This window comes from Ambystoma mexicanum, chromosome 12, assembly GCF_040938575.1.
Source record: "Ambystoma mexicanum isolate Mex_15411 chromosome 12, UKY_AmexF1_1, whole genome shotgun sequence".
Classification (NCBI taxonomy): Eukaryota; Metazoa; Chordata; class Amphibia; order Caudata; family Ambystomatidae; genus Ambystoma; species Ambystoma mexicanum.
The window spans coordinates 11,301,365-11,328,795 of NC_090936.1; positions in this window are offsets into that span (position 1 = coordinate 11,301,365).

The following is a 27,431-nucleotide window of genomic DNA, read 5'->3' on the forward strand; positions in this document are numbered from 1 at the left end:
CAATGTCGAGGCTAGAATGTAGCCTTGTTTAAGGCCACATTTAATGTGGATTATATATGATAGTAGTCCACTCAGATTTAATTTGACCTGCATCGTTGTGTTTGTGTGAAGAAGGTTTATGAGCAAAACAAGAGAATGAGGGCAGCCAAATCCCATCAATTTGTTAATTAATAGTTGGCGATCCACAGAGTCAAAGGCGACTCGAAAGTCCACGAAGGCCAGGTACAGGTGTTGACATCTTGTTGCATAGGCAGGTTTGATAGCATTGAGAGTAGTCATGTTAATGGAAGTCCCAAGTCCTGCAACAAAGCCAGTTTGAAAGGGATCTCTGCGATTTTCACTAGTAGCCCAAATGTTGAGATCTCTCAGAATAATATGGCTATACATCTTCCCACGAGCATCAAGAAGCGCTATGGGATGATAACGGCCGGATTAGTGCGATCACCTTTTTTATATATTGGTACCACTAGAGCTTGGCATCAGGATGTTGGAATGCATTGCTTCAATTGGATGGAGACAAAGATGGTATATAGAATGTTTGCCCACAATTCAGGGTGCTGTTTTAAAACATAATTCGAGAGGCCATCCGGACTAGGAGCTCTGGAAGAACTGGCCTTATTTATGTAAAATAACACATCTTCTCGATCAAAGTTGAGATGGAAGGAAGGCTTAATTGGCTTACCCGGCACCCGATCAGGGCTAGCTTGAGGGAGAGCATAAATGTTTGTGAAGTATTCCACCCAACTTCTTTCCGGAACACCATTAATTTGGGAAGATAACTGAGAACAAATTGTAGCCGAGTTGATTAGCTTCAAGATCTGAGAGGTGTTTTTTCCCTGAATTGTGTGCAACCACCGCTCACCATCCCTTTTCGAAACATTTCCGCCTTATGGCCACGCATCCAATTCTTATAGGAAGTCTTCAACTTACGTAAGGACATCTCACGATAGTGAGCTGGAAGAAGCAGAATCTGGCTTTTTTGTCTACGAAAGAGAAACTTCTTGAGTCTGATAGATTGATCAAAGACATGGGTTGGACAAGCATTATTGGATATCTTGCTTCTGGATATGACCGTGGAGGCAAGTAAATGCATTTTATCACGATATTACGGGGAATTATACCCCTGCTCTAGGAGGAAGGGATGGTCTTTCACTAAATCATGATTAAATGCTTCCAATGTGAGGTTGTTCCAATGCAGTCTATTACTCTGAGCATTTATGGCCAGAGCACCCAATTGTCGTTGTCGAAACTGTGGTTTAGCATGCACATGAACCACCATTGCAACGAAAGCATCAAATGATCACTAAATGAGGAGGGAAGGGTGGAGAACTTAGAGATCTGTCTAAATAGGGCTCTGTCAACATACACATAGTCAATAGTGGCTTTATGTGAGCCACTTGACCACGTATGGGAAGGAGGGATGCCTCTTTTAAAGGCTCCATTTAGCATGATCAGATCCCATGTTTCCATGAAGTGAGACCACAAAGTTGCCCGTTCAGAGTTCTTCTCCTTGGATGACGCAATCATGTGAATGTTCAAATCTCCAGCAAGAATAACGTGTGCGATATTAGGAATAACAACAACCCCTTCCATAAGTGAGTTAAGGTCCTTAAAAAAAGTAGAGGTTGAAATCGCAACGGGATTCCAGTAGAGATTAATAACTGCAAATTCGAGTGTCTGAATCAGAATTACAGTGCATTGCATAAATGAGTTCAAAGGCGGGAGATCTACTCAACTGGTCATGGTGGAAACGTTATAAATAGTTGCAAGACCAGACATTGGTCCACCTCTTTGACCCTTCAAGGCTGGAACCAGATGAACCTGGTAGTTGTCCCAAGATGGAGCTGACAGTAACCAAGTTTCTTTGAGAAGTAGTAAATCATAGTTTATTAAAGTGCAATCTGGGTTGTTTAATAAATGCTTATGGCCCCTGGTGGTCCAGCTCAAAAACACAATTTTATGTGTGAGGGAGCATTGCTCATCTGGCCCTAGTTATGCATTATGGCAACAGCAACATTTTGTAGATTTCACAATGGGCACTACACTCTCATGTGCTAAGCCTGAATGACGAGTTCCTACGGCATCGACTTCTTCAGGCTGGTGAGGGACCTCAATTAAAGGGCTTTAATTAGTAGTGGGTGTTAATCTGAAGCCAAGCTCAAAGATGGAGGATCTTGCTGACCAAATGATGTTCAGGATGACACGTGATCTTATCCAGAGACAGTACACGGTTGAATCCTTAGCATCTGGAAATTCTACCTGCTCAATGTCACCAGAAGCCATACCTTCCAGTGCTGGTATGTCGGAAGCCATATCTTCCAGTGCTGGTATGTCAGAAGCCATATCTTCCAGTGCTGGTATGTCAGAAGCCATATCTTCCAGTGCTGGTATGTCAGAAGCCATATCTTCCAGTGCTGGTATGTCGGAAAATAGCGCCATGATGCTCTTTCTATTCATAATAAATACCGGGTAGGAACCACCAAGACAACCTATGAATATTGAATAGGGTTGCGGAAACTTCCTGTTATTGACACCTGATGGTACTGGGGCCTCCCCTCTTCCATGAGGTACCTCTGAAGAAGGGTTTGAGTTCTTATCCTCTACCAGAGTTTTGAATGTAACACACTTGAGGCTCATCCTCTGATGTAATGAAATTAGGGGATCAGAGTGAGAACCCTGAAAAAGTGATTTCATAGAGGACTTGAGGGCCTTCTGTTTCATGGTTAGAGATACTAAACAATCTTTAATAGAGGATAGAATGTTATCCTGCGTATTCACTTGAGATGGAAGACCATCTGAAGTTAAAGGCATGCTCTCTATGACTGTGCTATTCTTTTCACATATGGTAAGAGAAGTGGTTAATGTAGCATCTGCTTGACTGCTCTGCAGTTGGAATTTAGAACTAATAGTACAGGTTGCATCAGTGGAGGAGTCACAGCTGACGCCAAATTTAATTGCCACATATAGTCATCCACGGCTTTCCAAAGTTCTTGCGTATTGTGCATCAGAGCAGAAGATTTGGAGCTATTTGGAGAGGACCCCTTAGATGGCAATACGGGGTATAGCTCAGGAGGCGAACCTTCGAGACCAGCTCCAAGTTCTTCAACAGCCTGCACCAAATCATCCAAAGGAGAGTGCGTTTGAATCAACTGGGCGTTGGTAGACCCATTTTTTGCAATTTATTTCCTTTCTTGTGCCATATTAGAGTATTTTTTGGTTATGGCATTGGAAGCTACCATTGAGCATCTAGCTTGCTTAGAAAGCGATTTGAAGAACTTTTTCGACTGCGCTTTAGAACCCACTCCTTTGGATTTTTGATTTTATGTTTTTTTCAACTTCAGCTTATGTGCGGGCCCAAAATTGGATGCATTCGTCAACTCTCTTTTGGATTTGTTGGCAAAAATGGTATACGCCTCTTTGAGAGGTGGTGAAATTATTGCTACAGATGGTTCATGGGCAATGTTTGCTACAGATGTTTGGTGGACAGCTACCGAAGTAAGTAACAGTACTACCGAGCAACGCCAGTGGTTCAGATTAATTCAAAACCTTCCACCCATCACTTTTTTGGTTTCAGTTTGTCTCCCTATGTGAGAGAGGGTATGCCCAGACGTGGGTCCCTTTCTCGCTGCGCCATAGGGAGCCAATCTGCCACTCACTGAGGAGGCCCAACAAGGCCGAAACATGTCTGGGGTGCTTGTGTTCCCGTGCAGAAGGAACCTGGCCTAGCAGTTTGGGCAGGGCTGCTCCCATTGGTCGCAGTACCTGACTGATTTGCATATGGCTGGACACCTTTTGCAATGGCGCAGGCGGGCCCAAAAACGGTGGTGTGGGAGGTTGCCCAGAGCAACGCCAGTGGTTCATATTAATTCAAAACCTTCCACTCATCACTTTTTTGGTTTCAACAGTACTATCGGAGCCACCTCCATAGGTAACTCACGGATTATCCCGTCGACAAAGGGAACTGTAGCCACGTAACATTGTGTAGCCTTGTCAGAGGAGCATAATTTGGGCTGTGGTCGCGAAGGCTCAATTGCCACACAGTGACCTCGGGGATCTGGGTTGTTGGCGGGAAAGCATCCCTGCCATCAAAAGCCTGCCTCTGGCCAGGGAATCAGTGATTGATTTCTGCCAAATGGCAGTTTCTATGAGGCTGGCTGAAATAGAATTTACTTTGCCATCAAGAGCTTCAAATCATTTTGCCAAAGACATTAACGCAATGTTCATAACTTCAAGAGTGATCATGGGGGATTTCTTTAAGAATGACCCCGGGGTTACAGCAGACATTTTCCGGACCGGCCTTCTTGGAGTTGGCGGAATAAAGGAAATCAAAATATCAGAATCTGAAGGACTTACATTCAGAAATAATACAGGGGATTTGGAGAGGTCGTGAACATCTTCACTGGCCGAGAAGCAGGAATTCGAAGAGTCTAAATTAATGACAGCATCATCAACATCATGAATAACACTTTCAAGCTTGTTTGACAAAGGTACCATATTGCCTGTATGGGCATTTTGTAGAATCATGGTATCAGATAGCGAAATATTACAAGGCAATTTGCAAACCTTATTGCTAACATGGCTGGAACTGGTTTCTTTCATCTGCTTCTCACTGGGAGTGAGGTCCTGTTTCCACCCTCCTGGCCATCTGTTGTTCTCCTGCACATGTGGAGTTTGTGCCTGGCTGCTGACCATTCCATTAGGTAGGTGCACTTTCTGTGCATTACTGCACCTCCAGGGGAATTATTGTCCCTGAAAAATCGAAATTTGACAAAAAAAAGAAGAAAAAGAAAAATAGAGGAAATGTGCATAATATTGTTGGAAAGGACTGTTTTATTTGGTATTTTCATCGTGCAGCCATGTTTTGAGCTTTTTAATACCTGGAGCTGCATTGCTATTTTGAAAGCACAAGTTTTTCCCTATTATTGCTGCTTATTTGACTGTTTTTGGCCCTTCCAACGTGGCCGCCATGGTTTTCTTTGTCGTGTAGGTAGGCTGTGCTGACCCACCTCCCCCTTTGCTGCACTCCCATTGGTTGCTAAGTGTTTTCTTCCATCCAATCAGGGACTGGCAGGCTTCAACCAGCCCTCTCAGCAAAGGTCCACTTCTAGGGCCCCGGTCTACTCCCTGTCCGCTTCCGGAATGCTAATTGGGGTCCTCCCTGCACCTTAACCACAACGATACACCCACCTCACTCCTCTAAGAAATCCGGACTGCCTTGACTTTGCCACCTCCATAACTATGGGTTAGTTCCCTCCTTATGGACTCAATTCTACTGCCTTTGACTATCACTGTTCTTTCTGCTTGTTACTCCCATGTTGTCATCCTGCTGCACAGTGTTTCCTAAAACCCTTTGCTAACATCCAATTCCAATATTGAAAAAGTCAAATCTTGCTGTTTTTGTTTTGCTCTTAAAAGTCAAATCTTGCTACTCATTGCGATATTCTCTGTATTTTGCTTGTACACTGTTTCTTCTCTGTAACTTGCCAGCCCAGTGACCTCACCAGTCTCTTTTGTCCCACACCTACCTGCCTTAGCCCCCCAGTATCTCCATCCTCTCCTTACTTCCACTCCAATGGCGCTTTCTGTTTCTCCTATCTTCTCCAACTGCTTCTCCATTGACTATCCTTCCCTTCTCACTAAGTCTGGTAGGAAGAAGTTCAAAAAGGATATCTTGGTCTCTAATCCTGGTCTTCCCTCGCCGACACCTACTCCAATGCTTCCACCAGACAGACCCTTACCGACATCCTCTTTGTCATTCCTTCGCAAGATCTATGGACTCCTCATATGGTCTCTGTGCTCTGCCCTATCTCCTCCTCTCCCATTAATAGTGGCACTCACTGGGAAGTTCTCATGGCTTTCTCCGACTCCTCTAAAGTCATCATTAATGTCTACCTAATGGCACTGTCATGGTCCAAGGCCCTCAGGCTAATCTCCTCCTCTTTGATAGGCGCTTCCCTCGCCTCCTCAATTTCCTCTCATCTCCTGCTGTCCTCTCCTCTACCCTCTTGGCTACCTTGTCCTCTCGCTCCTCCTCCTCCTCTGCCAGGCCTAGGGCTCTTTCTCATTCGAAGGGGCATACCTCTGATCTGTACCCCTCCCCGGAAGGTCTTTAAGGCTGGCAACCTTCTTCATATTGCCACTCTCAACTCTCGCTCTTCCGTCAAACACTCCTCTGACATCTGCCACCTCCTTGAAGAACTAGACCTTGATGTCCTTGGTCTTACTGAGACATGGCTCACGGCCAGCTCTGTCACGAGCTTTGACACTCTCCTCCCTGATGGCTACAAGATCCTCTCAGCACCCAGATCCTCCCAGTCCGGTGAGGGGGGTAGCCCTGATCTTTCCTGAGTGGATTCCTGCCTCTATCAGTCCCACTCCTCTTTTCAATGCCTTGTCTGTAGGCTTTCCCTCTCGCCTACCCATTGTCTTACTGTGGTTACCATCTACCGGCCTCCTGGTCAAATCACCTCATTTCTCTCTGAGTGGGCAGACCTCTCCTCCTCCCTCCTGGCCTCTACCACTCAACTCCTCCTCCTCGGTGACCTAAATATACATTTAGACTCTCCTTGCTCCTCCTCTGTATACCTCCGCAACCTCTGTGACTCCCTCTCCCTGTCCATCCTCCCCTCTGGCCCGACTCACTCTGCAGAGCACACACTCGATGTCTTGATCTCCTCTGACCCCCGTCTCCATCCCTCTGACCACTCCTCCTCCCAAGCCAAGCCTACCCCAACACTGCCACCTACCTTCTCAAGCATACGGCCCATGAAGGCTTTTGCCACCACTTTCTCCCCCTCCCCTCCACCTTTGACTGTCTCACATCCTGACACAGCCCTGTCTCTGCTCTACTCTTTGATTTCTGATACGCTTGATGCTCTTGCCCCTGTCATGAGGATCCGTTTGAAGTCCAAAGCGAAGAGCAATTCCTGGTATGACTCTGACCTAGCTACACTTAAACTTAAGTGTAGGACAGCTGAAAGGAAATGGAGGACTTCCTGTTCATCCTCTGACAAACTGGCCTGTTGCCTGCTACAAAGGCAATACCGACTCTCTGTCATCACCAAGAAGAGAGTCCACATTCAAGCTCGTGTCTCTGCGGCATCTAACAACTCTGCCAAACTCTTTAAAATATGCAAGGAGCTGGCCAACCCTGCTGCAGTCTCTACCCCTCCTGTTGCCTCCCAGGCTCTTTGCAATCCCCTTGCCTCTCACTTAATTTCAAAAACCCAGGACATCCTGTCCACCCTCTCCACCCACACCCCTCCTCTTCCCCCTCCATCTGTGCTTGCTGACCCTCCTTTAGCCACCCTCCCACCATCCTTCTCATCCTTTCCTCTTTTCAACCCTGACAAGGTTGCTAGACAAGTCCGATCTATGAAAGCCTCTTCAAAACAGGTTCATCCCTGTTCCTCTAAAACCATCAAGGACCACATTGACACCCTCGCTCCGGCCCTTGCTGATTTTTGCAATCACTCCTTTGCCTCTGGATCCTTCCCCTCCCCTCTGAAGCACTCCTTTGTGCATCCTCTTCTCAAGAAACCCACAGCTGATCCTTCTTGTCCGGCTAACTATCACCCAATTTCCATTACTCCCTTTCTGGGCAAACTCCTGGAAAAGATGGCCATCTCTCAGCTTAACCTTCATTCCAATTCTGTTGGCTGTCTCCATGACCACCAGTCTGGCTTCAGAGCTGCCAGAAGCACAGAAACTGCTCTCCTGAACATACGTGAAGATCTGCTCTTCAACCTTGACGCTAAAATTCCCTCTGTCCTCAACCTCCTTGAGCTCTCTTCTGCCTTCGACACGGTCAACCATACCATCCTGCTCAACCGACTCTGTGAAAACCTGGGTATAACTGATCAGGCTCTGGCCTGGCTGACCTCTTTCCTCTCAGATCGACCCTCCTAGGTACAACTTGGGTCCTTCCTTTCATCTATCTTCCTCTCTACCTGTGGTGTTCCCCAGGGGTCTAACCTCTTGCCCTGGCTTTTCAACCAATACCTGGCAACTCTCGCCCACTGCATTGCCATGTTCTGCTCAAATTTCCAGTGCTACACTGACGACAACTCATTTTCAGGCTGCCCTCTACCACCTCCTCTCCCTCTCTCATCTCTGATTACCTAACTGCCATTCAAGATTGGTGTGCCGCCAACAATCTTTGTCTGAATGCCAGCAAGACGGAAATCCTCCTCATCGGCACACCTTCACCATCCTTTCCCCTCATTCTCTGGCCGGCCTCCCTTGGCCCTCCCCCTACCCCTATCTGCAAGGCTAAGAACCTCGGGTCATCTTTGACTTCACCCTTTCCTTCTCCGCCCACATCTCTGAGGTCTCTAAAAAGTCAAATTTCCGACTGCACCTCCTCAGGGGTACTCTGCCTTTCCTCTCCTTCCCCTAGAAGCTCATGGTATCTCAAGCTCTGGTTCTCTCTAGCTTGGACTATTGTAACAGCCTCTTTCTAAATCTACCTGCCTCTACTCTCCGCCCTCTGCAACTAATCCAGAACAGGACAACGGGACTTGTCCTTGGCCTCAAGACCTGGGATAATATCTCTCCAGCTCTGAAATCTCTCCACTGGCTCCCAGTGGATGCAAGGATTAAATTCAAAACCCTCTGCATTGTCCACAAGGCTTTCTGGGGCCCTGGTCCAAAAATACTTTCAGCTATCCCTCTGCAAATACCTCCCCTCTCGAGCTCTTCGCTCCTCTACCTCCAACTCCCTCAGGGTCAGTCGTTTTTCTAAGAAAAGAGCTGAGGGTAGATCTCTGTCTTTGGCTGGGGCCTCCCTCTGGAACAGCCTCCCTGCCACCTTAAAACTTGAGGAGAACCATCTCTGGTTCCGGAAACACCTCAAGACCTTCCTCTTTTCTTCTGCCTTCGCTCCCCCACTCCCCTGCTGATCTGTTCTCTCTGGCACCGTGCACCTGGCCACCCTCTGTCCTTCGGGCCCAGGTACATGCTCATCCTGCCACCCTCCCGCACAGCCTCCGGGCCGCCCCTTGCACTGGGGTCTGTATCTGTACCCATACAGCACCCCCCTTTTTCTTCCTGCACTTATCAGACCTACCCTGTCTGCTGCCTTAACCCTAGCACTTGCAAATTGCTGGCTGCACTACCACTGTTTGTTGCCTTTATTATTTATTTATTGTTATTTATCTGTTTCTCCTCTGCTTTGCACTTTCCACTTCTCCCCCCTTCCATGAACTTTTCCCCTCCCCCCTCTCCCATGCACTTGCACGTTCTCAATGTCACTGGGCCTGGTAAGATCGCTGTTTTGTTCTCCCTTGTTCCCCTCCCTTGCCTTGTCGCGCTCTGAAACACTTGTGTACGAGTGCGATAGAAATAAAATATCAATCAATCAATAACATTCGAGTCCGATACTGTCGGCGAAATCATTAGAGGAGGATTCAAAACAACACATTCTTGATTGATGGGTATCGGCTGTGCTTCTACATTTGAGACGCTTAAGCTCGTTAGGTCCGGCATCTGCGCCAAAGGTCGCAAGATGCCAAACCCAAAGTCTAGGATGTCACCAGCCAGAGTAGAGAAGCGGGTGCATTTCCTCCCGGCTCGTTTGTCCAAGTTGGAGCCTTTATTTAGAGGACCGGTGGACTTTGGCGTTTGAGGAGGACCTTCCGCACTCAGGGAGTCACACAACGCACGCAATCATGCCGGACAAGGCATGTCAGTGCGCAATGTGTAAGTTCTTGCTCTTATATCAGCCATAGCGTAGCAGTGATAAGCCAAACAAACAGAGGGATAAAAGAGAAAAACTTGGAATACGGAGCCACACACAAAGCATAAAAATAAAAATAATAAATGATTTAAGGAAGTACCTTGCACCGAGCGCCGCGGCAAAGCAGGGCTTCTACGGTGCTTCCTCAGTGTGCGCGCGCTGGTGTGAGCGGATTGTCAGAGTCAATCTCCGTAGAAACCTCTTCCTCCTCTGACTCCAACCCCCCTTCCTCCTCCTCACCTGTGGTGTCGGTTACTTCGGGTTGCTCGAGTCTCTTCTTCCACCAAGGCGTTTTTTTTGTAGGAGGATAGGGCCTACCCCGAAAGGAAGCCACCCTGACCTTGTACAAAGAGGTCTAGGGGGAGGCCTCTCTTCTGGAGCAAGCCGATTGGGGGAAAAAGCCAGATGGCATAAAAAAAAACCTCTCCACGGTAATATGTCAGTATGAAGGTCCAGTACGTGGAGTAGAAGCCAAAACAAAATAGAAGAAACTTCCAGTGGAGCGGCAATGAAGGGTAGCAGTAGCAAACAAAGGGAGAAAAAAATAATAACAGGGAAACAAAATATAGATATGCAAGCGGGAAAACACAGTAGTGCCAGGTGGGAAAAATTACATTAAAAAAACTAGAGAAGGAAAGGGAAAACAGGGAAGGGAAGGCAGGCGAAATAAACGGAGAGCACACGGAGCGGAGAAAACTAAGAGCGTCTCACCCCGAGCCTGACACGATAGGGTTGCAACGCGCAGACTTCCGGGTGGGACAGGCAGAAAAAGCGCTCGGCGGCAGACGCCGCGGAAAAACTAGACCTCTGCTGGAGGTGCGCAGTGAGACGTGAAAGGCAGCTAATGGCTGCCCAGTCTCCACCGCGACCATACACCCCAACGACTGCGGCACATGACAGTATGCCCCCTTCCATACCTGGACCACCCTGGCTTACCCGGGTGGAAACGATGGAACCTTTGGGTGAGAATGGGGGCATGAACGAAAGACTCCGGTTCCCAGGAATCTTTGGAACGGGGATAAACCTTCCAGACCACCAGATATTCCAGTCTTCCTCTTCTAAATCTAGACTCTCTAATGTGGGAAATTTCGTATTCTTCTGGATTGGGGGCAGGACCAGAAGGGAGGTTGAGTCTCCTGTTCTTAGTGATATTGGTATCAACAGAGCGTAGGAGAGAGGAATGGAATACTGGGTGTATGCGCCTCATGTTTTTGGGAAGCCTGAGTTTAAACGTTACTGGATTTATCCTTTGTGTGATCTTGAACGGCACCACAAAGCCCGGGGAAAGTTTTGTAGGGTGCAGCCAATGGGGCAGGTACTTAGTAGATAACCATATGCGGTCACCTTCCTTCCACAGGGGGCAGGGCTGACGGTGAAGATGGGCCTGCGTTTTATACCTTTCCCTAGTTGAGGACAGGCTGATCTGAGCGCTCTTATGGGCGGTGGCTATGTCTGCTAATGTGGACTCAATTGAGGGTATGTTGGTAGGGGAACCGTATAAGGCAAGAATTCCCTGAGGGTGGACCCCATACGTACAGAAAAAAGGGCTAAGGTTGGTAGCAGAGTGTACAGAATTGTTATAGGAAAATTCAGAGGTAGACAACAGGGAGACCCAATTGTCTTGGTGACGTTTGGTGTAGCACCTAAGATATTGCTCTAAAGTGACGTTCAGCCGTTCTCTCTGGCCATTGGTCTGAGGATGGAACCCTGACGACAACGCTCTGTCTATAACTAAGCGTTGACACAAGGCTGTCCAGAATCGAGAAGTGAACTGACTCCCCCTGTCAGAAATTATCTTTTCTGGGAGTCCATGTAATCTGAATATATCCTTGAGGAATACCTCAGCTAATACAGAAGCAGTAGGGATTCCTGACAAAGAGGAGAAATTGGCTAACTTGTTGAAAGAATCTACTGTAACCATAAGACAGGTAAAACCCTGGGAAACGGGCAAATCTACTATAAAGTCCACTGAGATCAGGGGCCAAGGCCGCGATGGTGTTTCTGGTTGTTCTAGTAAACCCAAAGGTTTATTTGTGGAGACTTTGCTTTGCACGCAAACAGGACAGGCCTTACAATACTTCTTAACATCTTCAGACAAAGTGGGCCAGAAGAAAGTATGAGTCACTAATTCCAATGTGCCTTTCTGCCCTCGGTGACCGGCTGTAGCATGGTCGTGACACCACCCCAGAATCTTCAATTGTAAGGCCCGCGTGGGCACAAACAACCTCTGTTTGAACCATAATAGTCCCTCTGACCATCTTAGATCTTGCCTCTTATTTAGAGGTAACTGGTCTTCCATACTCCCCGTGGAGCTGATCTAACCTCCTGCAGGAATGTCGATATAATACCCACAATCCTATTGCGGGGAAAAAGATTTTCTGCTAGCGGAGAGGCAGGCACACTAGGGGTATCTTGCCGGGAGAGGGCGTCAGCAAGGCCATTTTGGGTACCTGGAATGTAAGTGATGATAAAGTCATATTGACTAAAGAAGTGCGCCCATCGTGCTTGTCTGGAATTAATATATTCCATACCCCGGAGTACCTTCAAATTCTTATGGTCGGTGCGCATAATGAATGGTAAGGCGCTACCCTGTAGTAGGTGTCTCCATTCTTCGCAAGCTGTCTTGAGTTCTAACAATTCCTTCTCAATAACAGAATAATTCTTCGGACTTAAAGACAGGGTTTTAGAGAGATAGGCCACCGGGTACTCCATGCCCTGATGATCCTGGAGTAACACTGCCCCCAATGCTTCGGCGGGGGCGTCCGCCTCCACTACAAACGGTTTGGCTTGATTAGGTTGACGAAGCACTGGAGCAGAACAGAACATCTTCTTTAATTGCTCAAAAGCGCTGTTAGCCTGTTCCGTCCAATGAAATGGACCGGCTTCTTTCTTGAGTAGGGCTGTTATTGGTAACACTATCAGGGGAAAATGACTGATGAATTTCCGGTAGAAATTTGCCATACCTAGGAACCATTGTACTTTCTTCAAAGAGGTAGGTGTGGGCCATTCTAAGATGGCAGAGACCTTCCTCGGTTCCATAGATATTACTTCCTTTGAAAGAACATATTCCAGATAAGAAATAGAGTTGGTCTTGAAGACACTTCTCGGGATTCACTAGTAGGCGGTTGGTCTGAAGGCGATTTAATATGGTTCGAAGATGCTGGTCGTGTTCTTGTAAGGATCGAGAAAAAATCAGGATGTCATCTAAGTAGACTACGGCATAGATGAATAGGACGTCCGAGAACAATCGATCCATAAAGCGCTGAAATATAGCTGGGGCATTGACTAGGCCAAAAGGCATGACCCAATACTCAAAGAGCCCAAAAGGTGTTTGGAATGCAGTCTTCCATTCGTCTCCCTCGCGTATGCAGAGAAGATGGTAAGCACTACGCAGGTCCAACTTGGAAAAGATGGTTGCGCCTTGTACTGCCTCCAGGATGTCAGCAATGAGAGGCATAGGATGCCTGTCTCTAATTGTGACCTTGTTGAGTCCCTGATAATCGATACATGGTCTCAACTCTGTGGAATCACGCTTGGGGATGAAAAACAACGAGGCCCCTGCAGGGGACCTTGAAGGTCGGATCAATCCGTTGGCCAAGTGGGCGTCCAAATACTTTCGTAGAGCCTTCTTCTCTGTAAGGGACAGCAGAAACATCCGCCCGAAGGGGACTAAAGCACCTTGGGAGAGTTCTATGGCACAGTCCTCTGGGCGATGTGGTGGCAACTCCAATATGGTTCTATTGATGAAGACTTCGTGGAACTCTTCTAATTCAGACGGTATGCAACAGATATCACAAGTGGCGGTTGTCTCAGGCGAGAGTACCTTCACTACTTCCTGCGTCTGGTGAGGCAAACAGTACTCCTTACAGAATCCTGACTCAAAGGTGATGGTGTTCCTGTACCAGTCTATGGAGGGGTTGTGTCTTCTCAACCATGGGATACTCAGAATGACGGGGAAGTGGGCTGCTCGAATGAGATCAAACTTCAGGAGTTCGGTATGATGTTGGATGACCACGGTGAGTTGTTCGGTCCCGAGGAAAGTGGGGACCCATCTACACCTTCCACCTTCTGGGCGTCCTCGCGCTGTCCTAGAGGGAGTCCTTGTCTATCAGCCCATAAGGTGTCCATAAAGACTCCTGCCGCACCGCAATCAATGAGGGCTAGGGTGGCTTCCTGCCGCGGTAGGCCCTATCCTCCTACAAAAAAAACGCCTTGGTGGAAGAAAAGACTCGAACAACCCGAAGTAACCGACACCACAGGTGAGGAGGAGGAAGGGGCGTTGGAGTCAGAGGAGGAAGAGGTTTCTACGGAGATTGACTCTGACAGATTGCAACGCCCCTTCCTCCTCCTCACCTGTGGCGTCAGTTACTTCGGGTTGTTCGAGTCTCTTCTTCCACCTTGGCGTTTTTTTTTTGTAGGAGGATAGGGCCTACCCCGGAAGGAAGCCACCCTGACCTTGTACAAAGAGGTCTGGGGGGGGCTCTCTGCCGGAGCAAGCCGATTGGGGGAAAAAGTCAGATGGCATAAAAAAAAACCTCTCCACGGTAATATGTCAGTGTGAAGGTCCAGTACGTGGAGTAGAAGCCAAAACAAAATAGAAGAAACTTCCAGAGGAGCGGCAATGAAGGGTAGCAGTAGCAAACAAAGGGAGAAAAAAATAATAACAGGGAAACAAAATATAGATATGCAAATGGGAAAACACAGTAGTGCCAGGTGGGAAAAATCACATTAAAAAAACTAGAGAAGGAAAGGGAAAACAGGGAAGGGAAGGCAGGCGAAATATACGGAGAGCACACGGAGCGCAGAAAACTAAGAGCGTCTCACCCGGAGCCTGACACGATAGGGTTGCAACGCGCAGACTTCCGGGTGGGACAGGCAGAAAAAGTGCTCGGCGGCAGATGCCGCGGAAAAACTAGACCGCTGCTGGAGGTGCGCGGTGAGACGTGAAAGGCAGCTAATGGCTGCCCAGTCTCCATCGCGACCATACACCCCAACGACTGCGGCGCATGACACGGATTCACGTGTCTGTAAACGTGGGTCAGGGGGCGTGGCCAAGGCACACAATCTTAAACATAAATACAGCTATAAGGCGTATTAACAAGGGAAACTCAGAGGGTTTATCACAGCATAGCTCATAGTCACTGAAGTAGAGATGGAATACCGTATTGGTTTAAAGATACAGTCGACAAAATAAGCACGACAAGGAGCAGGAGGCCAGCATCCGCGGGCAACGCGGTGCTTCTACCGCGCTTCCTCGGTTACGCAATGCAACAGTTCATTGAGAGATGACATCCATGTCATCTTCGGTGAATGCATCTGTGAATTCATTCGTCCAAGGTGGCGAGGAACTCAAGGCAGATGCAATGCGAGCTACTCAAGGATGCCATCGCCCGCTTCTGTATGAGGGCGACTAGAGCGCTCAGTCACCCCAACATGTGTGGCGTGCATCAGAGGTCTAAAAGCCGAATGCAAGTATCGCCCTTCCTTAAGCAGCGCCTCGATGCCCTCGGGTTTCGTGCGCTTAACACATGCAAACATACATACATAAATAAATAAACCCAACTTGCATTTATATGAATGGAGGTCAGGATTCGGATCCCCTTCCATCCCATTCTAAATGGAGGTGTCGGCCCATCCCCACCATTTCCCCATCCCCAGAACCCTCTACAACCTTACTGAAATACCCCTGCATTTTTCCCCACTAAAAAGCATTGCTAATAGTGAAAGGCACTGCCTGGGATTTGTGCCTGAAAATGCTCGTTTTTTGCACATTTTCGGTGCGAAAAATACAACAGATGCCAAAAACAATGTAACCTCTAACAGTCTTTGTGGCTGTCTGGTGGGTGGTTCTACTCTGGCATCATAACTGATCAGACCTTCCAAGGGACACTTGTTCGTGATAGACACTTTCAACAAGTCCTAACTTTTTAGGGTAACACACTTTGCCGGCACAGGCTTCCACGGGCTTCGGGAATCTGTAATTGTCTTCAGGGCTGGATTGTGGCAAAAAATTGCTCTGGATCCCGAAAGCAACATGGCCCCCAATCAGGACTCCTTCCTCCTTATTTTTTTGCGACAAGTGGTTTGAGTGGGGTTTTAAATGGGACTAGGGTAGCCAGGCCACGTGCTCAGTATTCCCTAAGTGCCCCCAAGAATCGATGTGCTCTCAGGGCTCCCCTCGTCCCCCAAGCACACTTTCACCATTCTGTGTGGGCGTAAGAAATATGCGTTCTTTTCTCGGGCTGTTGCACCTCACAGTATCTGGAGTCCACGCAGCAGTAAGTACCCGAGTAGTGTGGCAGGCGGCCCTTGTATAGCGCCTTCGTTAGCGCAGGCGGCAAGGCGGTACGAGGAGCTACAGTCATTCCAACATAGCCACAGTACATTCAGCCCAGAGGCTTTGGTACTAAATAAATAAGGCCGGATAGGTAAACCAATAAATAACCGTTTCTTCACGGTAATGTAGACAGTTTGAACTATATTTAACGCACGGGTCTTGTGAATTTGTGAGCGCAGCACCAAACTGCAGCTTCGCACCCAAAGGCTCTGCTCTGTGCCATGAATTATTTCACAGCTTGCTGGGCTGTCGTGTTAAGAGGCTGCGCCAAGAGATTCATAATGCAGACTCCTGATATCACCCACACCCCCTTTGACCCCTCACTTACGCACGTCGCAGCTAAATCAGACGTTATTGGTAAGTGCTAGACAGTGCCCATGTCTGATAGAAGGTCGATACGAGTAAGGTGATTACATGGGAGAACACACAGGCGTTCGGTGACTCAGCCTTTTATCATTTCTCCAGGCAAGGGCGCCCTCGCTTGAATTGCCCTGACGGGTCTCATTTGCCAAAGCTCAGCATATATATTCCATGTTCTTTTGGTATGAATCGAAAGATTGAAGCCCCCCCCCTCTCCTGCGGATGGCACACACCCATCACACATCACAGTTGGGAGACGTCGAAGATGATTTTAATCAGTTTACCTAACGTTATGGATCGCTAAGGCGCCCCTCGCGTTCCCCGGGAGCCCCGGCCTGTAGCAAAGCCCATCCGTCTCTGGGCGACAAATGCACCCCCCTCCCAACCCTCCACCGAAGCTTGGAGAAGGGGACGGATTAAACTGCGGCCAACAATTACCCTTGGGCTGAACAGGAGAAGATACACGGCGAGGAGGGCCGTTCCTCTCTCACCCGTGCCAGATAACACAATGGGTGGACGTAACCCGAACCATCCACAGACCTGGCGCTCGTGCAGACAGACACTGGACTCTTGTGTACATTCTACTGGGATGGACAGACATCCCTAACACCCAAACTCTTCCTCAGCAAGTCTCCTGCCTCTGCTGCACGCACTGTTGCAACATGCACTGCGCGCGAACTCTACTGGGGGCCCCAGACTTCTATCCCATCGCACAATCATCTCAGCTGAACACCTGGGCAAAAAAAGGCAGGGAAAACTCTACAAATGGAGTCTACCAGGATGCCTACTGACACCCTCGGCCGCCTGCAAAGGTGAGAAGATCCAGGGACCCAGATCAGATGACCGCTATGACTAAACCCAGGGAACAGGGCAAGCAGCACCCCTCTCACGGCGACACCCCCTTAGATGACAGGGAAACCCCAGGGAGAGACTTTAGTCATCATTCTTACCCCACAAAAACAAAGGACTTCCTCAGGGGGTGGGCGGAGCAGCAAAATGCAGTGGTAACGCTTTTACTGCTCCATTACCGCTCCACCCAATCCAGCGTTTGGGCGGAAAGTTCTAGCTTTACTTCCAGCTTTTTGCTGGAGGTTAAACCGCTGGCAGTAAGAGCGCCATTACTGTCCCCTTGACTCTTCAAAAAATGGGGAGTAACAGCCTTACCACAATTTGGGATCCGGCACTTATAGCGCTGGACCGGGTTGCGGCAACGCTATTTGCGTTGGCCGTATCCCAACGGATTTACAGCCGGGATACCGCCAAGGTTGTGATGAGGCCCAAACGCCTTTACAGGGTATCTGCAAGAGTATCTGTGTAGCCCACAGAGTTAAACTACAGCGCACAATGGGTGGGGAGACACTCAGAGAGACAGAAGCCAGATGCGGGGTTTCACCGGGAGGTCTGCACTGGGAATCACATAATTGGCTCTGTAGAAGACAAGTGACAGTTGGGCTACATAGAGCTCTCAGCGTGCACCGCTCGTCAAATACAGGTACTCAGTGGCTACTGAGGAACGGGAGGCAGGTGGGACGGCCCAGAGTGGGCAAAGATATTGAGAGAAGCCCAGTTTGGGTGAAAGAAGCCTAGAGTAGGGAGAAGAGATAGCAAGATGCTCCTGTGTGGGAAAAGAACGGAGGAACCCAAAGTGGGCAACGAGCAAGAGCAAGCATCACAGTGGGGCAGTAAGAGACTGAAAGAACCCAAGACCACGGGAAGGGAAAGTACAAAAGTCTCCCTGAAGAGAGGACTGTGGACCCTCCGGACGGCACTCCAGCCTTACACAAACTATGGGCCTCATTACGAGTCTGGTAAATCCACCAAGATACCACCAAACTGAATTACTGTTACTGCCACTTGGTCGGATTACAAGTGGTGGTGTAAGTCCCCATTCTTTTGGAGTCTGTAGGACTCAATGGGGCTTTTGTGATGGAATTACTGCAGCAGTTATTCCGATGTGGTAATTCTGCCTATTTTTCGGTGGAGCGTTAGAGAATTTACCTCCAGCATGATGCATGCCAGTAAATCCTCCACTCCAGGGCCATACTCGTAGTATGGCAGAGCAGCAATATTGGCGGTAATGCCGTTAATGCCAATTTTTTTCCGATCTGCTATAATTGTGATGAGGCCCTATAGCTTTATGGATTGTGAACATAGGCAATTGTGAGGAGCCAGGAGTCAGATACAGAGGACTCATTGTTTTGGTTACAAACCTTTATTAAATGAAAATAGATTTGAAAAATGCCTCACTATCCCTAATCTAGGAGGTGCCTCCCTACCTCAACCAAAACTAATGGGTATGTCGTTTGTCACATTGTCCAAAGCAAAAATACGTCCTGTGTCCAAAATCCTATTATAGACTTCACACTCTAAAAGTAGCTGTAAGGTGTAAGGGACATTATTTCTCTCGCTCTCAAAGTGTGCAAATGTTGCAATCCAACACAAAGGTATAAATCCAACCAAAACGTTCCAAATGGTCAACATTCACATATCCAGGGCATGGCTTACTTCCCCATGTTTCTTTTACCATAGAGTTAAAACAGAGAATAATCAAGTTCCTTGAGGCCCAAAAGGATAACTCTCTCCTTTGGCATTACAATCCACTCACAGGGAAATAGCTCCCTTCCTCAGGTTTCCCTTCAAATTCACAGCAGGTTATAATACCAAGGGTATGATTCCTCCTCAGAATTCTCCTTTTACTGCTTCACAAATTGGGTGCGGGTTCCAGACCCGCAGGTCACTGGGTATACTCCCCTGCCAGGACTTGTATGCACTCCCTTAAAAACTCTTGTCTTTTCCTGCTATACTCTCCTGCCAGGACTTGTGTGCAGTTATTTTCATTAATGTGGATCAGTATTTCTCATCTGCTCACAATGCCAAGTATGTTCAGTACTTTTCATCTTGGCTTAACACACAATGACCCTCTCTGATTTCCCTCCTTGGTCTTCCCCAAGTTCATATTGAGGGTCCCAGACCCCAGTCCCACAGTCTAGGGCCTCCGTTAGACTGCCGGACAGTGTTGTGGTATCCCAAACCGTTCCCGGGGCTCATCAGCTTTCTGCTTATGGCTTCTCGGCATTCCTTACTCCAAGTTGGGTGTTTCTCTAGCTCCTGCGGCATTTCCTCCTGCTGTTGGTGTTTCCAGTAGGTGTCTGTACTCCGGACGACGTCCCAGGCAATGCAGCCTTCAGGAAGGATGACTTGCTTGCTGGCACTCTGCTCCAGTTTTTGCCAGCCTCTCCAAAGGGTGTTGCAAACCTTGCTGACCTCATGTACCTCGTAGCTGTCTGGATTCCTGTGCCAATTCTGGTACCTTGCTCGACCGTCAGCTGGAGAACTCCATGCTTCTCTTCCTGGAACAGTTTTAAACCATGTTGGGCCAATTGTATTTTCCCGGCGACTAGAACACTGCCCATGGTTCTCATGGGGAGTAATCACCATTACTCTTCGCCACTTTCTCATCTCAGTTGTTATACTGTTTCTTATGTGATTTTGGGGACTTTGATGTTGGACGTTATTGGGAGTACTTACTGCTGCTCCTTGCTTCCTCCTCCTTTTAGGTGTTAATATACTATTCTTTGGGGGGTATTGTGGAATATTTGATGTAGATTTGACCAGGGGTTCAGGGAGAGTGTTACAAAATGCCATCAGGGCAGAACGAAGGAAGGAGACAACCCTAAACGGGAATGGGGGGTATGTGACAGGTTCTGATGACGCTGTGCCAAACCACTGAGGGCCGCATCCCGCATGTGCTCCTCCGTCATAGAGCCGCCCCCGGGTCAGGTTCAGGTAGCAGCTGCCATCCCTTGGCAACATAAGCAGCGGCTACCTCAGAAAAGGAGTGATGACATCATCAGATTCATCACACAAGGGTGGGGGTTAGAAACCAGCAGCCACTCCTTTTCCTTGGGCAACTTTTGGTTGTTTTATATTTACGTTTGAGCAGTAGGGAGAGAAAATAGGCTACAGTAGAAGTTCTGGACAGAGGCCTTCATTTTTATTTAACAATCACGACACCCTGACAAGCACCTAGTTATCTTCATTTGTGTAGACTTAGTATCCCAGAGTTAGGGAAACATAAGGTATTTTATAAAAGAAGAAAACATCTCAAAATCATGCCGGTGTCTGTCTCCTCATTCTGACTTACGACAATACACACATCAATGTCTCCAAAACTGCCTTCTATGGCCCATACTAGCCCCTTGTCATTGAAGAGCCTTAAATGGCTTCACCATATAATGGACACCAGCCGGAAATGCATATATTAAATGCTTTAGTGCATTTGACCCTTGACCTTTGTGTATTAAAGTGCACCAGATAGCCGGCCGCGGGCAGCCCACCTTTCCAGGACTAGGATCTGACAGTCAATGGTCTGTCCACTTAACAACATTTGGCTTGTTGCCCTTGACCAGTCATGTGATCGCAGCAGCGTTCTGCACGCATGCCGATCACGTGAACTGATTGGTTGCCGCGGGACGCTTCCATCCCTTGAGATCACTTTGTGAATCCAAGCCAGATCGTAGGGAAAGAATGTTGCTTTTTGACATTACTCGCCCATTTTCTATTTGAGGGCTGGAAGTCATTATATACACTTCCTTTTCTTTTTTGACCGATTTAGTGATCATTTCGTTCGAATGGCCGGATACCTATGTTGCATTATGAATACCGGAACAGTGAGTTTTCAATCTCTCTTACACTCCTTACTTTAATGACCGATTCCGTATTACGATAAGGAGAGTGCTTTCCAAGTGGTTTTGTAATACCTCCATTCCCCCATTTTGAAGTCCAACAGCTAAGCGCAGACATCGTATTTAGTGTTCTTTTCATAGTGATCTTTAGTTAAGCCTTATTCCTATGGTTATTTACATGATTAACTGCAGGAAGGGAGAGAGTTCCTATTACCTGAAGAAGGGAGTGATTCCCGAAACGTGTCGGGAGAACAGGAAGGCTCATCTACTACAGAACTATATACTTGTTACGATACAAACTGTATTACGTTTCCTCTATGAACTCCATCCTTGTGGACAATGCTGATTGCATTATACAAAATATGAGCATTGTGAATATTTATGTTCTTCAAACTTTAAAATTCAATCGATGTGTACTTTGTTTGGGAATGTTTGAGATAATGGTTGAACTGTTTATGTTTAATTGATGAGATATCTGTTCCTTGATTCTAATGTAAATTGAAGACTCACATACAAGTGTTATGAACTATCTTATTTAATATATGACTATATGTTTATGGACCGTGTCAAATCTGTGTTCTGGATTACGGGATATCTATACACATGAATGATTTCATTTACATAGGGAAATTTCCCATTGGAGTGCCTTGGTTCTTTCTTGATTAGCGTCAACCAACTTTTTTGTGCACTCTACAACATGCACCTCCACTTCCACAGCTCCAGGGTAACGGTGGTCCATGGCGCAGGGATGGTCCGCCATGATGCTCCTCATCTTGAAATTGTCATGTAACATTTTCTTCAACTAAATAAATAGAGAAATGATTCCCCAGCCACATCCATTCATTGTTCCCACTAAAATGAGAGAGTGCATGCAGTATAAGTATGTGCATGCCTGCACACATTTTACTGCCGCAGGCTTCTTTATGATTCTTGAAATTGTTTAGGAGTCAAGCCTCCAAGTGTATGTTCTTTTCTGAGGATCTGAAAGGCCTCATCTGGTAATGTTCACCAGTTACTACTATCTGATTTCTGGAAGGTCCATTGTCTGGGTCCATCGGGGGATGTCAGGGTCTAGTTGGATTCCAGGGTATTATCAGAGGGGAATGGGGGCACAGGGTACACTCATAAAAAGTCCAACCCGGACTACACATCCCATGATGTCTTGCTTCCTTCCCAGAAATGCTGGTATCCTGCCAGAGAATGAGAAAGTTTGAGGCAGAAGAGAAGAGCTATATCAAGGTTTGCCCCCACACTGTGTTTGTCACGCTGTGCATCTGCCACATTCCTGCAGAAATCCCAGAGTCAGTGTGTGAGGGATGTGTGAGAAGACGCATGCCACTTCAGCAATCAGCCCTGAGCTGGGAGGGCATTACCGCTTCAGCTAATAACCCCACCCCTGCAATGAGGGGCTTATTGCTATTAGTACCCCGAACCGTTAGACCAGGGTACCAATAGTGATTTTTCTTGGTTTAGGACGATCGTACCAAAAAAAAAATGGTTGCAACGACCAAAAGTTCTAAAAATGCTACCACCAAAAGTGGAAGCATTGTAAAAAAAAATGGGGGCTGCGGGGGTGTCCCCCGCATCGCCCCGCTCACTATACTTTATGGTATAGTGAGCGGGAGCTGCGGGGGACAACCCTGCAGCCATCCGTTTAAAAGTAAAAATGAAAAGAACCCTGCAGCGCCGGTTCCCGAACCCAGTGTGAAGATGAAGGTATGTGGGCTTTCTTTATGTTGGGGGTGTGGGTGGGGGTGTGCTGAGGGTGTGGATGGAGGGGTGTTATGGGAGTGTTGTGTGTGTGGGTGTGAGAAAGGTGCAAACTTGTGGTAGTTCGCACCTTTCTCATGCAAACGTTTTGCCCGTGGTAGTTTCAGCCACGGGAAAATCACTTAGATTCATTTTTCTTCAGTTGCAAAATTACTTTTGCAACTCGCAACTGAAAAAAGAAGGAAATAGAGCTATCCACCACGGAACGGGGTTAAGGGACTATACTTATTCCCTTTACACTTTCCATGGCAGCCATTCAAAAAGGAAAAATAAGTCAACAAAGAAGCTTGTCTCCACTGAACGGTGAGAAGGGACAACACGTAGCCCCTTTTCCCTTTCCATCTTGGCCAGGTCGTGGCTGCGACGAGCCAAGCAAAGGCTTTGTCAAGTGTGAATGATGCAGCGAGGGGCCAATCAGATCGCTTGTTGCAAACTTGGTGGCAAGTGTGCGCTTAATGGGCTCACTGTTTGGGCTGTGATAAAACGCTGATGAAAAACGTAATATTTTGCTTTGCTTTCACCAAGCAAAATTGAGTGCTCTGCAATTGAAGCAGAGTCATTTAGGAAAATTGCAATTTTGTACTCTGCTATTCCCGCCTCAGAGCCTCAGCTCGGCACAAATCTGCAGGAAATGGAAACAGCATTCAAATAGCCCAACACAGCGCGTAGAGTGTGTGTCAAGTGCACACTGTTTGGGCTGTTTGGACTGGAGGACAGAGGTGAGTGTTGTTGAAAATCCTTTTCTCATTATTGAATGCACTTTTTGAGAAGCAGAGTAAGGAAAATAATCTGAGTGACACTACCACAGCAGATACGGCCAGTCAACATGAAGCAGCAGAATCATTGCCTCTTCCCCCATCGCCGGCTATTGAGCGGGCTGCGGTGAGAGGACCAAACATTGACTTGAAATCCACTGAGCACCTCACAAAAATGACTACTTTATTTTAAGCCGACCCAGAAATTAAACAGCCAACACAGACTCTTACCAGAAGATATTTAAAGAGGTAGATACATCAAATTCTGAGAGGGAAGACTCCGATATGGGACTGGAAAACATGTGAAGGAAAAGCCTTACAAGTTTATTGAGACCAACTAAAAATGGCGACCAAATTGCAACTGCGATCATAGCAGTAAATAATGTATTAACATAATGTGTATATTTATATGAAAACATTGCAGAAAATCTAAAATAATACGGGCAAACCTGAAACACTACAAAATAAAATCGATACTTTTGAGTCATTGATTGTAAAAACTGAAGAACTGATGATACAGTTAAATAAAAAATGGAAAGAGCAGATCCACAGTAAACTATCTCCTCTATATAAATAGCAGTGTGAAGTAGAAGAATTGGCCATGGAAGTAGGAAGTGCTCCAGTTATGATGCCCCTGGCTACAAACATCATAGAGCAGTCTACTATAATAGAAATGACATTAACTGGAGATAAACTGTCTATGATCTCAAATGTTTAACCGGCTACTGAAATTGTAGATATTATGAATGAAACAGAAACAGTCTCTGTGAAGCATCGAAAACACATAAGAAAATTAAACACTTAAAAAAATACTATAAAAAATTGAAGTTTGTCCAAACATTTTTTGAGCAATTTGACTATGCCGAATGAGGCTAATGTGATATCCAAAGGAAAAAAGATAAAAGACTGAATTGGTGGTTGATAACAGCCCAAATACTAACGAGTCCAGTGGACTGAATAATAAAGAGGTCATTCAACAAGTCCAAAACATGGGTGAAAAATTGCAAGCTGACTCAAAGTTGATCATGAGACGTCAATATGAACAACATCATTCTTTTATTGAAAATTCTGTGAAAGAAAATGTATGGATAAGGGTTTCCAAATTTAAAAGGGGATCTGAGGAAGCGAATGCGATCACTACCTCTATGGAAAGGATCGAGGTTGGTCTTTCCGTCACATTAGTGGGATCGATGTCAGTCACAAAAATAATCATGAACAGATTTCTGTCGCTCAACCATTATAAGAAAAATGGATTTTGGACATATGCGTTCTGATGATTCATACAGTAATCCACATCAGACCTTTAATACAAACACAAATGGGCAAAAAGCAACAAGCAAAGGAGAGGGAAAAAGTATATTGAAAGGGGCACATTCTAAAGCTATTGAAGAAGAAAGCGCTAAGTGGGATAAAACGGCTGTTAATCATGAGGCAAACAAACAAAGAAGGGGTGCAAAAATAAAAGGGCCCCCACAAAGCAATTCTCACTGTTGTTTTGTTATTGCAGTGTAGTGAAGTGCGTGCAGCCTGTTGTGCTGTAGAGGTATGGTTGTGTTTAGTGTAGAGTTTGAGAGGCGTATGCAGAGGGGTGAAGTTTTTATGCTGGTTGGTTCGTGACGATGCTTTATAGCACCCCATCCGTTTGGGCTGCCGGTGTCGTCAAATCCCAGCCAATGCTGTACATTGTAGTGTACTATAACTCCCCTCCTGTGTTTGTGTGGAGGTATGGGTTTTGTAAGCACTATTTAGTGACCCTACCTTCTGACCAACCCCCCCCCCAGCCCCTGTGTTCAGCCTAATGGATGTCTACATCACTTTTCCTCTGGCCGATCCCGGTGTGCAGGAACCATCCCCGCCACAGGCCCCTTGAGGAGGGGTGACCTCTTCCCTGTGCCCTAGAGCTTGCCGGGCCTCACTGTAAAAATTACTGCAGATATTCTGCAAAACGTTCAGTCAGAAAAAGTAGTCGAGAACTAGCTGCAAGCGTCCAAAGTCAGTGCAACCAACAAGACCATGCAGGAGGTCTCTTAGGACCACGCCAAGATGGGGGTGTGCATTGCCGTAACCAGGGCTAGTAGGCCCATACTATGTCATAGGGGTGATCAGAGCAGACTTACATTTATCGAAGCACATGTGCTGCTACTTAGCACAGAAGGGTCAGTGGAAACCCGGCCTGTTCGTACATTCATGCCTTGTGAGACAAGCCCATAGAAGGGTCATATCAATGAGGTGCTTTCTGCCTATGGAAAATTTCCCCAGGTGGACCGACCATTAGCCTTGCGATGGTCCCAGGCTGCCAAAACTCAACAAACTGACCAACCTGAGGTGAAGGAAGCAGTACAATCTGGAACACACCACATCCACTTTGTGGGGTGCATTCAAAGGCCCCAAACAGAAGTCCCTTTCACATGAACAGAAACATTTTAAACACAAAGACGCCTTGGCCTTTTTTTTTCCAAGTAAATTTGGTCATTATCAATGGAAAAGCAACATTTTAATTTACAAAAGAAGGAGGAATCAAAGATCCCTGTCACGTGGAAAACAGGATTTTTAAATAGTGATGAAAAAACGGCTTGTGCAGGTGTGTGCAAATAAAAGCAGTTTAAATGTGAAAATACATCACTGCTTACAGAAAAATGTCAGGGAAAAGACATGATTTGTGAGTTGAGAAAAAGTAAGGTATATTATGTTTCACATTAAAAGCCACTTTGTTTTCATGGAAACATGTCAGCCCAAGACACACCCTTTAACTGGCTGTGGGAAATTTCACAAGGAAATCTCCCAATCCCAGAAAGTGTCCTGCTAAAGGTATCGAAATTCAGTGTTCTCCAGACCTGCTGGCTCTGAGGGCATTGACTGCAAGAGAAGGTCCCCTTGGCTGGGGCAGGACTAATATGTGTGAAAATGGGGGCACCCACATCAAAGAGCAAACTTACAACACAAAGGAGACTGATAAAAGAACAGGCCGACCCAGGGTAAACAAATGGCTGGAAGGCAGGGGGAGGGCCATTTTTCCCACATGAAGATTCACAATTAATTTAAAATGGCTATTATCATTTAGACCTTTTTCTCAGCCACCAGAAGGTTCGCTTAAGTGAAATAGTTCTGTGAAGTGAGTTCAGAGGAAAGACTTGGACGAGTAGCTCATCGGAGTTGGTACTAAGTCATTAAAACAGGCCATGACATATTTACCACTTGCAGGTAAAGGCCCAGCAAGTCTGCCTTCTCCCTGACACGTTCTATGCATACACGGTCCCTGCTAGTCTGCTGACTCCAGCCATGAAATGCTGTGGCGATCATCAACCTTGAAGCGTAATATGTCACAGCTAGTTATTAAAAAAGAAAAAACTGTGGTAACTAACAAGATAACATCCTTTGAAGTGTATATTATGGGGTAAATAAAGGACTCCATGAATAAAAACAATGAAAAGTGGTTACATAAAAATGACAAACAAGAATTCAAACCTGCAACCTTCTGTTAACATAAAGAACCCTGCAACAGCTCCGCGTAACACCATGGGTACTAGGACCTTTGAATCCTAGCTGACAATGGTCATGGATTTGGGACATTAAGTTTGAACTGGGCAAATTAATCCTAGAACTATACATGTGATGACACTTCGGGGCCGATTCATGGAACAAATGTGCGCCGAAAATCGTTGCGCAAGTTGGCGTAAGAGTCAAAAAGCAAGCGCTCACGCACGCGTGAAATTCATGGAAGGCCCTGCGCGTGTTTTCCCCGGGATGTGCGCCAAATCGGTGCGTGGCGCACACGTCATTGCAACATC